Below are 13632 nucleotides of genomic sequence, written 5' to 3'. Positions count from 1 at the left end.
TGCTGACAAACGTCCTGCCGGGCGACGATCCTTAGCGAGCGTCCCAGCGGCGGAAGTTCCCGCCCCCGCGCTGCGAGGGGCCAATGGGCGCCGCCCCGCTGCAATGGCGGCCCCGCCGCAGCCCGGGCTGCGCCACACGCAGCACCGCCCTGCGCACACTGGCGGGGTCGGACATTTTTTTCCTGTTTTTACTAATTCTGTTCTCTCGGCTGTTACAAAAGTTCTCTGTCATATGGCTTTTCTATGTGATTTCATTCACCGTAGGTATTTTTTACCATAGCAATAGCTAGGTCAGCAGTAGTATAACAGAAATTAAATCCAACTTGACTTTCTAGGTATGCTGCTACGGATAGAAGTAATCGCTGTCCTTTTCACCTTTTTGCAGGGTATGTTTGTGCTAGGAATTTTACCCTATTTCCCCTCCTGCTTTTCTAGATACCTTGTTCTGTTACTATCGTTGAAGAACCATGCAAAAAAAATCCATTATATTACTGGGAGTCATACATTAAAATATTATTAGGGTCTAAATCAAAACGGGCATGGTTTTGGCATACAGAAAAAGTTACTGCACTTAATCGTACTGAAGTAATACTCAGTGCTAAGTAGTACTTACACAGTGGTTTCTGAGAACTCTAGACAACTTTTTCCTGTACTTTATTGAAGGAGGGTCTTTTTAAATACTCCTTTTCTTGACTGAAATGTTAAACATAATTCTGTAGTTAAGAATTTTTGATAGCTTTTTTTTATTAGGATAATTCTTTTGTAAGATGAGAAAATATGGCAATTGTTACTTCAGAGATTTGGAGCTGTGTAAAGAAAATGTTCAGGAGAAAATGAGGCATTGGTATGTTTGTTACTATTTTACATGGGTTTGATAGCAAGAAAAATCAATGTGAATGGTATCATTAATGTCTGTACTATGCAAATATTCACATCACACTGTCTGACCCTTGTTCTAATAGCTGCCCCAAACTGTAATAGTACAATTCCTGTGTCTTGAGAATGAAGTTAATTGGCACCAATACTAAATTATGGAACCATGTTTTGGAGTTTCTATTTGATCTCCTCTTCAAGACATGTGTTTCAAATCTACTGAAAATTATGCTGGAAAGACAATTATGTTCTGCGGCCATGCAAAATGCAGAAAACCCAAACAAGACACAGCAAAAAAAAATTATAGTGTGGTCTCAGTAACAAAAGAACTTATTTACTTGGAAGAAAGAGAGGAGTGGTTATAGACACTGACTGAGTGCAGAGCTCAGACTATACTCAGCCTTTTATTTCAGTGGAAATGCCCCCACTACCTATTAGCAAATCCAAGCTGCTGCTTTAAAGCAAACTGATTTGATGCCACAACCAAGGTTACCAGTCTGGGCTCATGAATGGTAAGACTGTCCTTTGTACTGGATACTTGAACACAGACTGCTTACAAATGGTCCACCTGGAAACCCACACACAGCTGTGTGGGAATAGCCAATGCATTTCTAAGATCACTGAGGGTTTAGATGTGGAGCTGGAGGGAGCGCTGGAGTTGGGTTGTTGTCCATCAGGCCCTCCTCGAAGGTGAAACCCTACAGCCCAACCATGCCAGGCCCAGGGGCTTTTGCCAGGTTGCAACGAACACAGACTTGTGAAGAGACAGCTAAAGCATACATGCAGTATCCTGAGCTATTGAAACCTGGAAAGAGACTCAGTGTTCCCTTTGCCTCAAAATTTGTAATGTCTAACTTTTCGATTTTTAATTTAGGAGCCTTTATTTCCTAGCAGGACTAAGCAGCAACTTATTTTTTCTTTAAATGACATTTGCCCTTATTTTGTGTTCACATGAATCTAGGACTTGAGTTAAATCTGAAGTTTCAGTAAAACATAACTCATGAGAGTTGGCTGACGGCTGTAAATGACACGCACTGTTATATTTAACCAACTACATTCAGTTTAATCTTGAACTCTATTCAGAGAAAATCGTCAACTTGAGCAATGCTAGAGTGACCTCCAGCGTTCTTTGTGCAAGCTGCAAGTAAAAGAGAAGATAGGCTGTGTTGCCCGTACCACATACAGAACAGGCACGTTTAAGCACGTTGAAGCTGAGCAGCGATTTAAAAGGGATTAGGGAAGAATGGTATCATTTGCAGTGTGTTATTTGAATTCTAGCACTTTACCATGAAGCTGTTATGTTCTCAAGACAGGAGGAGATCTTGCTACAACACAAATCACTAAAAATATTCTAAAGAAAGCTTCAACAAAACCAGGATTTCAGTGTTAAGTCCTAGATACCGATAGGGAAACTCAACAATATCTAAAAAAGTGATTAAAAGCTCAAGATACAAGCCTGAAATAAAATTGAAAAAAATTCCTAATATGTAATAAGGTCTCTTGCCAAGTGCTAGAGAGCCTCTGCATATACAGGTGTTTAATAAAGCATGCTACGTACTGAACATAATGTTCTTTTGAAGACCTTGAAGTCAAGATATTTGGCTGCATTTAAGAGGTTGAGGTAATGTAAGGGGAGAGAGGTCAAAAGAAAACTGGTCTCAGGCAGTTTGAGTAGGGTTGAGCTTCCTCAGCATTCAAGTGAGCACTTGACCCTGAGATGCCTCAGCCTGCTGCTCATGTCATCTTTCCCAGAGACAGGAGGAGATGCTTGGCTCTGTGAGCAAGGACACTCACCTGTTCCACAATGGAATGAGCAATTCCTCAGAAATGTTTTCCAGTAGCCATTGCACAGCCCTGTAGATGACTAGGGCTGAGACTAAAAGTGTAACTAAAGCATCTGGTATGCCACAGGCTAAATGAACAATGTTTATGCATATAGATTGTTAATTAGCATAAAATGATATTGTGGAAGAATTAGTTTATCAGCATTCATGCATATAACATTGCTTTATTAATGCATTGTTCTATAATTTCAGAATATTTGAACCTATGGCACCTGTTTTTAAATGGGATTAAAAACCATGGCTGACAGCCTTCTGGAAGGATTGTGGTATTCAGAAAGTTTTCATAAACTGAAAATGCCATTATAATATATTTGCTTTAGAAATGCAAGCTAAACTAAAACCATCAGTGCTTGGAATTTTTCTTCACGCCAGTTCTAAATGTGAAGTAAACACTAAAAAAAGTTTTAGTGTATCTTATGGGCTTTTAATGTAGATTTAACTGGTGAAAAATGAACACAGGATAACAGATAAAATTTCCCAATAGGTAAGTGTATTTTGCGAAGTAAATTTATCTCCCAAAGGAATCTTAAAACTAGCAAGAGCTGGCCAATGGAATAGGTAATGGAGAAAGAAAAGTGTGGTTTAGGACCGTTATGCAAAATAATGGTACTAGGATAGGTTTGCCTGTATTTTTTCATGTCTTTAACCTCTGTAAGTAAAGAGGACAGATACTGCAAAGTCTCTAATAGGAATACGGACAGTTTAACCAGTCAGTAGAAAGAAATACTTAATCAGCATGCACATGTATTCTTCAGCATTAAATAGTCTGTCTTTAGAAATACAGGATAGAGTCCCAAGCGCTTCAACACTTCAGTTTTCTTGCCTTTTTTGAACTCCAAGTGCAATGTTTATTCCTAATGCCTCTTCCATCCCTTCCCATACATTTGCTCTGTGGCCTTTCACTTAATCAATCTCTATCAGCTTTACAAAAGCAATAGTTTCAACATTTATTCCTGTTAGAAATCTAGTAATATGTTATGCCTGTGACGCTTGCAACAGAAAAATTAGATTCTGCCTGCTAAGTTAACAAGAAACACTTATAGCAATGTCAGTGGAACAGTAACTTTGTGCTTATGTGTAACTTGGAATATTCAAGAGTAAATTTGACATCTCCCTTGAAGAATGCGAATGAATTGATGAACCCAACACATTGTGTATTGCAACAGATAATGCTAGCACCATTGGACTACAAAATTTCATGTTTTCTTTCTGAAGATGCTAATGAATAACAAAAATGATGCTGCATACTGGAGTACGTTTCTTCTCTATTTCTCTTATTGTGTCTATTAGCTTTGTGTATCATCTAAAAAAGCTGAATGCCTAAATCATACAATGAATAAAAATAAGAATTTACTTCAGAAAACCCTATATGGCTAAAATTTTCCATTCCGTGTGCCTAAGAATGGATTTGGGGACCAGTTTCACGTATAGAATCAAAAGTGAAGTGGCTTCATTTTGCAGCTGCTATATAATCACACTATAGCCTGTTTCATAAACTCCCCTATGTAGTAGTTTGTTCGTGCTGTGCTGTACACCCTTACTCCTAGTCCACTTTAGTCAAATACTTAAATATAGAATTAGTTTTTAACACTATTCCTCTGTATTGAAACATTCTGTATTTGATTTATCCTAAACTTTGGGAGTTCTTATGGTATCTACAGTATCACTGAAAAGCCCTTTAGGGATTATTTGCTGTCTCCGTCTATCTTCTGCGTAACAGACATATTCATGGTGTAAGACTGCTGTTAAATGCATATTGGTTTTGGTGTCCTTTTTTATACAGTATCCTTACAATCATTTAGGATCATTTGGGGAACAGTGATTTATTTAACTGTTCTACAAGTTTTTGTTACTAGTTCCATTAAGACATTTGGAGACTATTAGATATGAATGCTAACTAAAGTGAAAAGCTGTTATTCGTCACTTATAATTCTAACCACTACACCAAATTAATTTGCCTGTGAAACAGATACTGATTTAGTATGATTTTTTTTTTTTGGCGTGCTCTATGACAATTCTCCCTAATTAAGTAGTCAGTATATTGAGTTGTCAAATTTCAAGGAATTTGCATTTCATCATACTATGCTTTCTGGCACAGTTTATGTAAAACAGGGCCTAGGTAATTCTTTCATGACATGGCTATGTTTCCTACTTCCTTTCCTAGTTCAGAACCCTGTACTGTGCTCCTCTTCTCTGTTTATTATCAAACACGGTCAGTCCTGTGGCCTGATTCAGCATTGTGTTTCCTTGTTCTGTGGCTCCTGCCTCTTTCTTGGTGCTCCACTTACCTTCTGTCTGGTTGAAAGCATTCTGACAGAAGCATACTAAAATTCCATAGAAAGGGATTGCTAGCTTGTGAAGTATTTTACCTGCTTCGCTCGATTTGCTTGACTCCACACTTACAGCACCAGGATCTATTGCTAATGACTGAAATGCTGTTTCTGGCACGATGAAATGCAAGGGAACTTTCAATCAACCTAAGTGCTTAAGAATTGATAAAATCTGATCTAGTAATGGTGCATTAACATTAGAATACTGAATGGAATCCTGCTATCTTAAACCAAAAGGCTATTTAATGGATATTGCAGATGTTTATCTGGATAATGGAAAAGATAAAAACCCTTTCTTTTATTAAGATTAAGACATTAGTTACTGTTTGGGGGATAGCAGCATTTTTAGAAACTTTTAGGACCTTTTTCTTAAAGTCAGAGCCCTGCTCTGGCTTCTCCTGTTCCAGTCTCCCTCAGATATTAGTAGTGATTACTGATATGGTCTCCAAGGCACAACTGTAGTAAAACCTCCTCTGTCCTGAAACAGAGAAAGGTTCTCATGAAATGGATGTTATTTTGCCTTTTTTTTTCTGTTATGGATAGCTGTAATTTTTGTGAATACAGAATTTATTCTGGGACTGAACTGCAATTAGAGGATGCCAAGAACTGGAGGACCCAGATGGCTCAGGTCCCTGGGTATGACACATGGAAATTTTCATCATTTTAAATTTGTCAATGATGATGAAACGTGTGTAACATAATAGCTGCTGGGCAGCTTCCATGGAATTAATTAGTATCACAAGGTATTTTTAAATAGACATTATCTAGAAACATTACAAAAATTTCCCGATAGTTGTATAAAACAAACTGTTCTTCTAGTGCTGGTCGTTTCTGGTCAAGGACTTAAGGCTGTTGCCAGTGTAGTGTTGAAAAAGTGCTGATGCTTTTGACCAATGTGTTAATTGTAGGCAAACATAGCTGCAGTTTGCCATGCATCTGTCAGGCTCTGCTTACAGTGCCTTCATCAACTGAGTTAAAGCAACATTTTAAAAGAAGGAAATATGGCATCTGTCAGTGCAAGTATATGAATAAACGTGTACTATTTGCTAATCCTGCTTATGCAGCTAAACATTAATTTGTCTAAACATCCATGTGTATCCAAAGAATGCACACAATTTTATGTTGAAGCTTTCATCTAACTCTTGAAAATGTGACTGTACAGGGTCTGCTTTTCCCTTTAGTCTTCTCATACATAATGGACCCTTTTTAGATAAGTGCTATTAGTTGTACTTACATTTTAATGAAATTATAAGTTCAGGGTTACAAGATTATAAAATCATAAAACTGAACATCTTTGTAGGTGTCAATGCAGCCAAATGTTTAACGCATTCTTATTTTTAAGTAAATAATCCTAGTAAACTTAGGCATGTGTGCAGCGCACTACTGGATTTGGGGCCTTTTTCCTTAATGCATTTTTACCAGATTTACTGGGTCTTCTACAAAAAACATATTCCATGTTTCTACTTGCACCTGTTTTATACACACATTTACTACATTTTTATGAAAACAAACCCAAGGTAAGTGGATAGGCAAATACCTCTAATGTTGCAGGTAAGTGGATATGCTTTCAAAATCTGAGTATGCTAAATATCATATGAAAATGCTTCTCTGTGTGCCAAAAATACCCTCGTGCTAGGATTATTAATCGGACTTGGCTTTCATAATGTTTCTGCCACACTGTAAATAAAGAGTAACATATTTACCACCTGTATGAAAATAAAGTATGCTTCTGGCTCCAATTCTGTATTGCTTGACTTTTGTCCCTGTTCTGAGCACAGATCCTTATGTCAGTATGTAGACCCTGATTTACTTCAAAGAGTTGTTCCCTTTTGTATGAGTCAAATCTTAAAACACAAGACTTTTTTTCATTTTTAGTTTCACCATATTTTTCCAGTTTTTTTTTTTACCCCATAAAAATAATATATACAGAGTCTATTTAATATTTCTAATTAAAACCTGTGCCTTCGTTTTGTTTTACAGGCTATTTTTCTCATTGCCTTTACACAAACAGAGGAATTATGATTTTGGGTAAAACCAATAGATGCATCTAGTGCAAAATCCTGATTTTGTTAGTACCTCCATATTACCAGATACTTTAGAAGAAACTTTAAATGAGATGATAGTGGGCAATTATGAAAAAATCCCCTCATCAGAAAACCTCCTTTTTGATCAGTGGTTTGCTTAACCCTGAAACACACATTTGTGCTTAAACATAACATGTATTTGTAATATTGACAGGTTGCAATTATCCGGGGTAAATGACCACCCTAATTCCTATTAAGCCTCAGTGATATATTGTAGCAATAAACCTTTTCAATTCTCTATACGCCTTAAATCAAATACTTGTATATTTTGAATTATAAGACTTTGAATGTAGGAAAGCTAAAACTCAATAAGAGATACAACAGATGCAACTTCGACTATCCTTTGAAGTCAATTTACCATGGGTCTTTTAGCTCAATGTTCTCTTTGTTTCAAACTAAGCTTCTACATAAAAATTGTTATACAGTATTAAAAGCTCTACTAATTACACATCTACTGTTAGCATTTTGCTTGTGCAGGAATCTATGGTATACAATATTAGCACTCGGTTAAAAGTTTGATTTTTATATGTCTATATTGTTGACAATTGGTGTTGCTGGTGGGCTGCATGTGGAGAAACACAATGGTAAGGTGCTTTTGTTGAGTTCTCCGAGAACCGCATGATCTTCATGAATATTGTAATTTTTTTTGATCTTCGGTTATTCTCACCTTTCCTACTTAAGAAAAAGATTCCTATTGAAAATTCCAAAAGATAGTTTGAAGAAATAAACTGCAAGCAATGTAAGTCTTGAAATTTGTTTCTTCTCTTTGTGTGGATGCCAAGAAGAGCTAAACATGGGTTCAGGAACTGCAGGCACTGTTGTTGCATTTCTGATACTCATGTTGATATGATTAATTTAGCAATTTAAGCTTCTATAGAGCTAATTTCATACTGCATGGCTTCTCAGTAGTAGTGGGGAGTAGTGCCTTGTTAAGCAGGCTGGTTTTATGGTGTTCTCTCCTCAAATAATATCTATTGTTTGTATAAAATTATAGCTTATGGATTCAATTACAGTTCTGAGAATTTTAATTAAAATAATATACAAACATGAAATATATTAACTCTGCTCAGTACTTCTATAAAAGCAAATAAATTAGTAAAGCAACTAAAAATAGAAATAAATTACTAATTACTGAATATACTTACAGACAACAGCTGAAGGCGAATGGACAACCAGAATACAGGAATGTTCTGTCTGTAAAAGAAAAAAAAATCTTTTATTTCTGAAGTGATTCAAGTGACAGCTAATATCAGAAGTTCTTGCAGCAGTGTGAAATTTTGTTAAAAGAATTTGATTTTAAAATTTCCTTTGGCCTAGTGCAGACTAAATTATTTGAGCAAACATGATGATACCTCTATTGGTAGACACAGGGGTAAGTCTGAGGTGCTGGGTCTGGTCATGCGCTCTGTCCATGCTGGGGTGAGATTCAGCCACTCAACAGGGACAACTTTTTGACTTTCCTTCTGTGGGAATTAAATCCAGGTACATGACAGGCATGAAACCTTGGGGTTAATCAGCCAGGTTCCTTACCTGGATGATCACAAACCCAGAATGGGATGTGCTACACATTGTGTCCACCCAATGCAGATATAGATACCTTGCTTGATTTGAAATTTAAGAGATACCTTGTTTGATTTGAAATTTGATTTATTGAAGTTCCAACGTCCTTTGCCGAAGCGCCAGGTCTGACTAGGTCTGGCTCTCAAAGGTGGGAAATTCTATCCAGAGTCCTACAGCAGAACATACAAATGCTGGACCTTGCCTTGTGAACCAAGGGAAATAATAATGACACTAAGACAGACAGACAAACTTACCACTTGAAAAAATATGCTTATGTCAGTAGAAGTGATACAGGAATGTTGACATTATTTAACTCAAAAGCCAAATAGGCTTAGTGCGTATTTTTATGTTCAATGCTCACAACTGCTGCTAGCACGGTTGTCAATAGCGGCATCTGTATGTGGAAATTTCATTTTCCACTCCCTGGGAGCCAAAGTGGCCTTGTGGTGACAAGTCTCCCCACAACTTTGTTCAGGAAACAGCTTTCTTGGTAGGCGCTGTTTGCAAACAAACTGCGGTGCAACGGTTGTTTACCGCACGGTTTAGAAGAAGAAACCGTGTGGGTAAAACGGCAGTTTGGCCAGCGGCGGGTGCATTAAAAGAGTGCGAGTCCCTCCACCCATTACCTGTCAGGGTGGGCGCAGGCGGGGGCGTCTCCTCAGCGCGCCGCGTGGCCCTCGGCGGAGCGCGGGAAAGCGGCGGCGGGGGCTGCGCACGCGCGGAGCCGTTGGGGCGGGGCCGCGGCCGGTGGCACGCGCGGAGCCGTTGGGGCGGGGCCGGTGGCGCGCGCACAGCCGTTAAACGTCGCCCCGGGGCCCCGTGGCGGGGAGCGGTGTGTGCGCGTCTCCCGTCAGCGGTTGACGCGGGCCGTGTCTGTGACGTTGTGAGACTATTCGGGTGCGAGGCGGGGCCGGAGCCGGGCGAGGAGCAGGAGGCGGCGGCAGCGGGTGGGCGCCCCCTGCTCAGAGCCGGGTGGGTTTTCGTGCCCGTCTCAAGTAATGGGGCGAGAGCACCTGTGGCCTCGGGTGGGGAAGGGGAGAGAGGTGGAAACGGGGGGATGGGCACGTTAGAATGGAGGTTGTAAGAAGAGCATGTGTTTTCAACAGGGTGTCAAAACTAGGAAGGCTCTCAGGAGCGAAGAGGAGGTGTATGGAAGTTCCCTCTTACTGAGGAGAAAACGTGGCTCAGAAAGGTGTCTGTAGATAAAATGGTAATACTCCGGTGTATCCTGGGCCTGGATGGTTTTTGCTCAGAGCTGTGTTGGGGTTTTAAACTGGCTTCTGTGGTGTGAGCATGTAAGTAGGCAAAAATAAGTTTTATTAAAAATATAGAGGTTTTGAGAGATATCTTGTAGCGTAGCATCTTCTGCTTTTGTCCATCATGCCAGGGAAATGTGTGCACTTCTACGGCTGTTTCTGGCACATTAGCGCAAACACTTCTCTCAACTGTTGCTGGCAACTGCCTCAAGAAAATTTGGAAGTGCTTTCAGGGCCTTTTGTAATAAGGTACTTATTTTTATTGGTTTGGGATGGCAAGGCCCTTGTTCAAAACCTGCCAATTTTGACTGCAGCCTTGGAGGTACTAGAGCTTTTGAAGCAATCCCTCTGAACAAGCACTGTGAATTGGAGAGAGAACTTGAGGGAAAGAAGGGCTGGGAATAGTGTTTTGTGTCCCTTTGGTATTGGCTTTTTTTTCCTCTGTTGGGTTAAACCTTTTGTTACTTCTAGTGGATGTGCTGCTTGGTTGGCTCACTTTTTTTTTTTTTTTTTAAATGAAGAATAAATGCCCTTGTTATGAGAGAATGAAATGACTCCAGCATAAACACCTTTTGTAATTTGTCAGAGCAATTGCCAAACTGCTGGCCTGTAAGAAGCTACTGAATTTTTTAAGTACTCAATAGGGTGATCACCTAACTTGTAAACTTATTAAGTGTAACAGAAGATGACAGAATCTTAGATCAAAGAAATAACTTCATGTGTCTAAAAATACTTTTTAAAAAAAAAAAATAATTTTGACATAAACCAAGGGAATTAAGGAAAAATTCCAACAAGTTTTGTTGCATGATTAATGTAGTTTTCACAGCAAAAAGACTGATATTTCTGTAGTGAGAACTCATTTTTCCATCTGGATGCCATCAAATTGGATTGACAAGCGAAACATTGCACAAAAATGGATTAAAACTGCTCCATGAAGTTAGGGAAAGCTGGGTTAGGTATAGAAGTCAGAGGATTTAATTTAGCAAGATGTGAAGTTGTGAGATAAGGAGTACAACTAGTTAGTAGAGAGCGAATGTTAAAGAGGCTTGGACAACATTACAAAAAGGCTGTTAAGGAAATCTGGGAGACAGCGAAGGTGGGAAAGTATAGTGTGTAGTAGTTTACAGTAATCCATACCATGAGCATATTTTTAGGTGTTGTGTGTGGAATATTTTAATGGTACTTAAGAATTGGTGCTGCAGTGGTGTTTGCAGTGGGTACTGCATAACTTCAGAATTTACAGTGCTTCCTTGTAATAATGACATGTGCCCACCATGGTGAGTGTTTCACAGGTAACCTGTCAAACCCAAGTTCGAATTGAAAAATCTTTGTAGCAACAAATTAATAGGAGGATTTGTTAAGATAAAAGCAACTTGGGAGTGATTCAGGTGCCTGAGCATGGGTGCCTGGAGCCGTTTTAGGCAGTTTTGGCTTCATAAAGCATCCCCATATCCAGCCCTGGCATATGTGGTTGAAGTCTGTAGGAGACCTGCAGTACCCTAGAAGCTATTATGGTGGACACCCTACAATATCTAAAATGGCACTAGCAGCTCAGCTTAAGCAGCTGAATATTATTCCTCATTTGATAATGCAAATGACAGGACAAAGAGCTTGAAATAAACTGGCATTTTCTGCACCTCTCCTTAGTGTACCAGTTAAAATAAGGAAGCTCTCTTTACCACTATAGTAATTTGCTTCATAAATGACACACTGATGTAGTTGTAGAGATCTAATGATTAAAAAAAGTGCGATAGGAATCACCTGCGTAACTCCACTTATCTATATTGAATCTTACAGTTAAGTGAATTGCATTTTTGTTTGTTCTTAACTAAAAAATAACATTCATGGAATAAATAAGAGAGGTAAGAAATGCTGAGAAATACTAACTGCACTTAGTAAGATTTAGACTTGGGTTACATCACATAGCGCTCAGAAAATTGAATCTTTCTTAGTCCAACAGCTTTCTTCTCTGGCTATTGTTAAAGCCTTCTAAATTCATGAGTTGAAGGAGAGCAGAGAAAGGATTATCTTTCAAAGCTGAACCTTGAAAAATTATGAGAGGAATGAATTATGAATAAAATTTTAAGTTTAACTTTGCAATAACATTTCCTATAATAAATAATTATATCATCTAGAAAAGTCTGCTTAGTATCCATGAATAATATTTGATGCTTTTGCAAGGGAAAAAAATCTTCTGTAAGATGTTCTGTATACACCTTTTGAATTACTTTCAAATATTTTCCTTCTGTGTAGCTTTAAGTGCAGAAGACACTACTGAAATCGGTTGGCCATTGCAGGACGGGGCCCAAATGTGATAGGTATTTCTTTTATTCCTTACAACTGTTTCAGTGTTGTATCTTGTGTCTATCCAAGTCTTGGGGTTTTTTCCCTTACCTGTTGTGAGTTGTCACAGTATGTACTTATTCCTCAGGTGTTTTTTTTTCTTTTTTTTTCTCTTTCCCTAGTTGGGCCTCTCCAATGCTGTTAGCCGGTGTCAGATTTCCTCAACCTTCTGCCTGCCTGTGCCCTTTTTACCTCTAAACCTCTTAAAAATAGCCAAACTGTTGTAGTTGAATTTGAAATTTTCCAAAATGAAAATTCAGCCTGACGCATGGACCTCTTACAAATTTGCAGACTGAATGATTTAAGACCATTAAGATCTAAAGCAACAGAATAGAGGGTCTGTAGCAGAACAGAGAAAAGTATTGAGCAACTTATGCCTCTTCAGAGTTTCCAGAGTTGTTTTTACATGAGCACTATTGCATGCTACACTTCAGGGTACTCAAATTTGCTATAATAGCAAATTAGCAAAACTGTACTCATGTCAATTTCTTCAATAGCTACCTTGGTGCAAAATCTTATAAATGTGGGATTAATGATCTGGAAATATGTCTTCAGTATTTTCTGAATGTAAATGAAGAAGATTGTCATGTACAGTATGGTTTGGATGAACTTCCATGGTATGTACCTTGCAACTATATTTGACCTGGATTTTACAACAATGGCCTTTGCTTCCTTCTTCCCCTTACCCCTCTCACGTTCAATGTAAACCTTGTTGATTACTAAGGGGGCTTTGCCACTGATATCAATGGTGTTTGATTTAGGGTATAAAAGCTCAGTGGCAAACTATGTTTGCAAGATTAGGAATGAGCTTGAGGTGTCTTTAAGTGGTATTTTGATTAGCAAGTTGTCAGTGAGGTCAGGAACTAACGGTTTAGGAGGAGGTTCCAAATGGATACTGCCCTCCCCATTTTGACTCTTTTCCCCTCCTATTTTGTTTCTTATGGACAGGCAACCACTTGCTGTCTCACTGTCAGTGCCTCTGGAGTCGAGCTGCATCAAGGAAGTTCTCAGAGCTGCTTCTAGGATCTCTTGTTGGATTCTTGTTACAAAAGGTAAGACTGAAGAGGAATGAAGGGAATTTTCCACCTAGTGAAAGAATATGAAGCTGTGACTGGAAAAGGAAGGATAGAATGTTGCATGGATGCTCTTATTTTTAAAAGTTTAACTTACCTCCTCATACTTTGGCATCTAACGCAAGGAAGGTTTGTGTAAATGTGTATTTGTCACCTCGGTGTTGAAAATACTGAATTACTGTACAAAGCAATTTTATACAGCTATTTTTGATTTTAAAATATATAAGGCACTTGTTTATAAGTGAGGGGTACTGTAGGGCTGTTATATT

Source organism: Caloenas nicobarica, chromosome 7 (assembly GCF_036013445.1).
Source record: "Caloenas nicobarica isolate bCalNic1 chromosome 7, bCalNic1.hap1, whole genome shotgun sequence".
Lineage (NCBI taxonomy): Eukaryota > Metazoa > Chordata > Aves > Columbiformes > Columbidae > Caloenas > Caloenas nicobarica.
Note: the sequence above shows the minus strand (reverse complement) of the source record.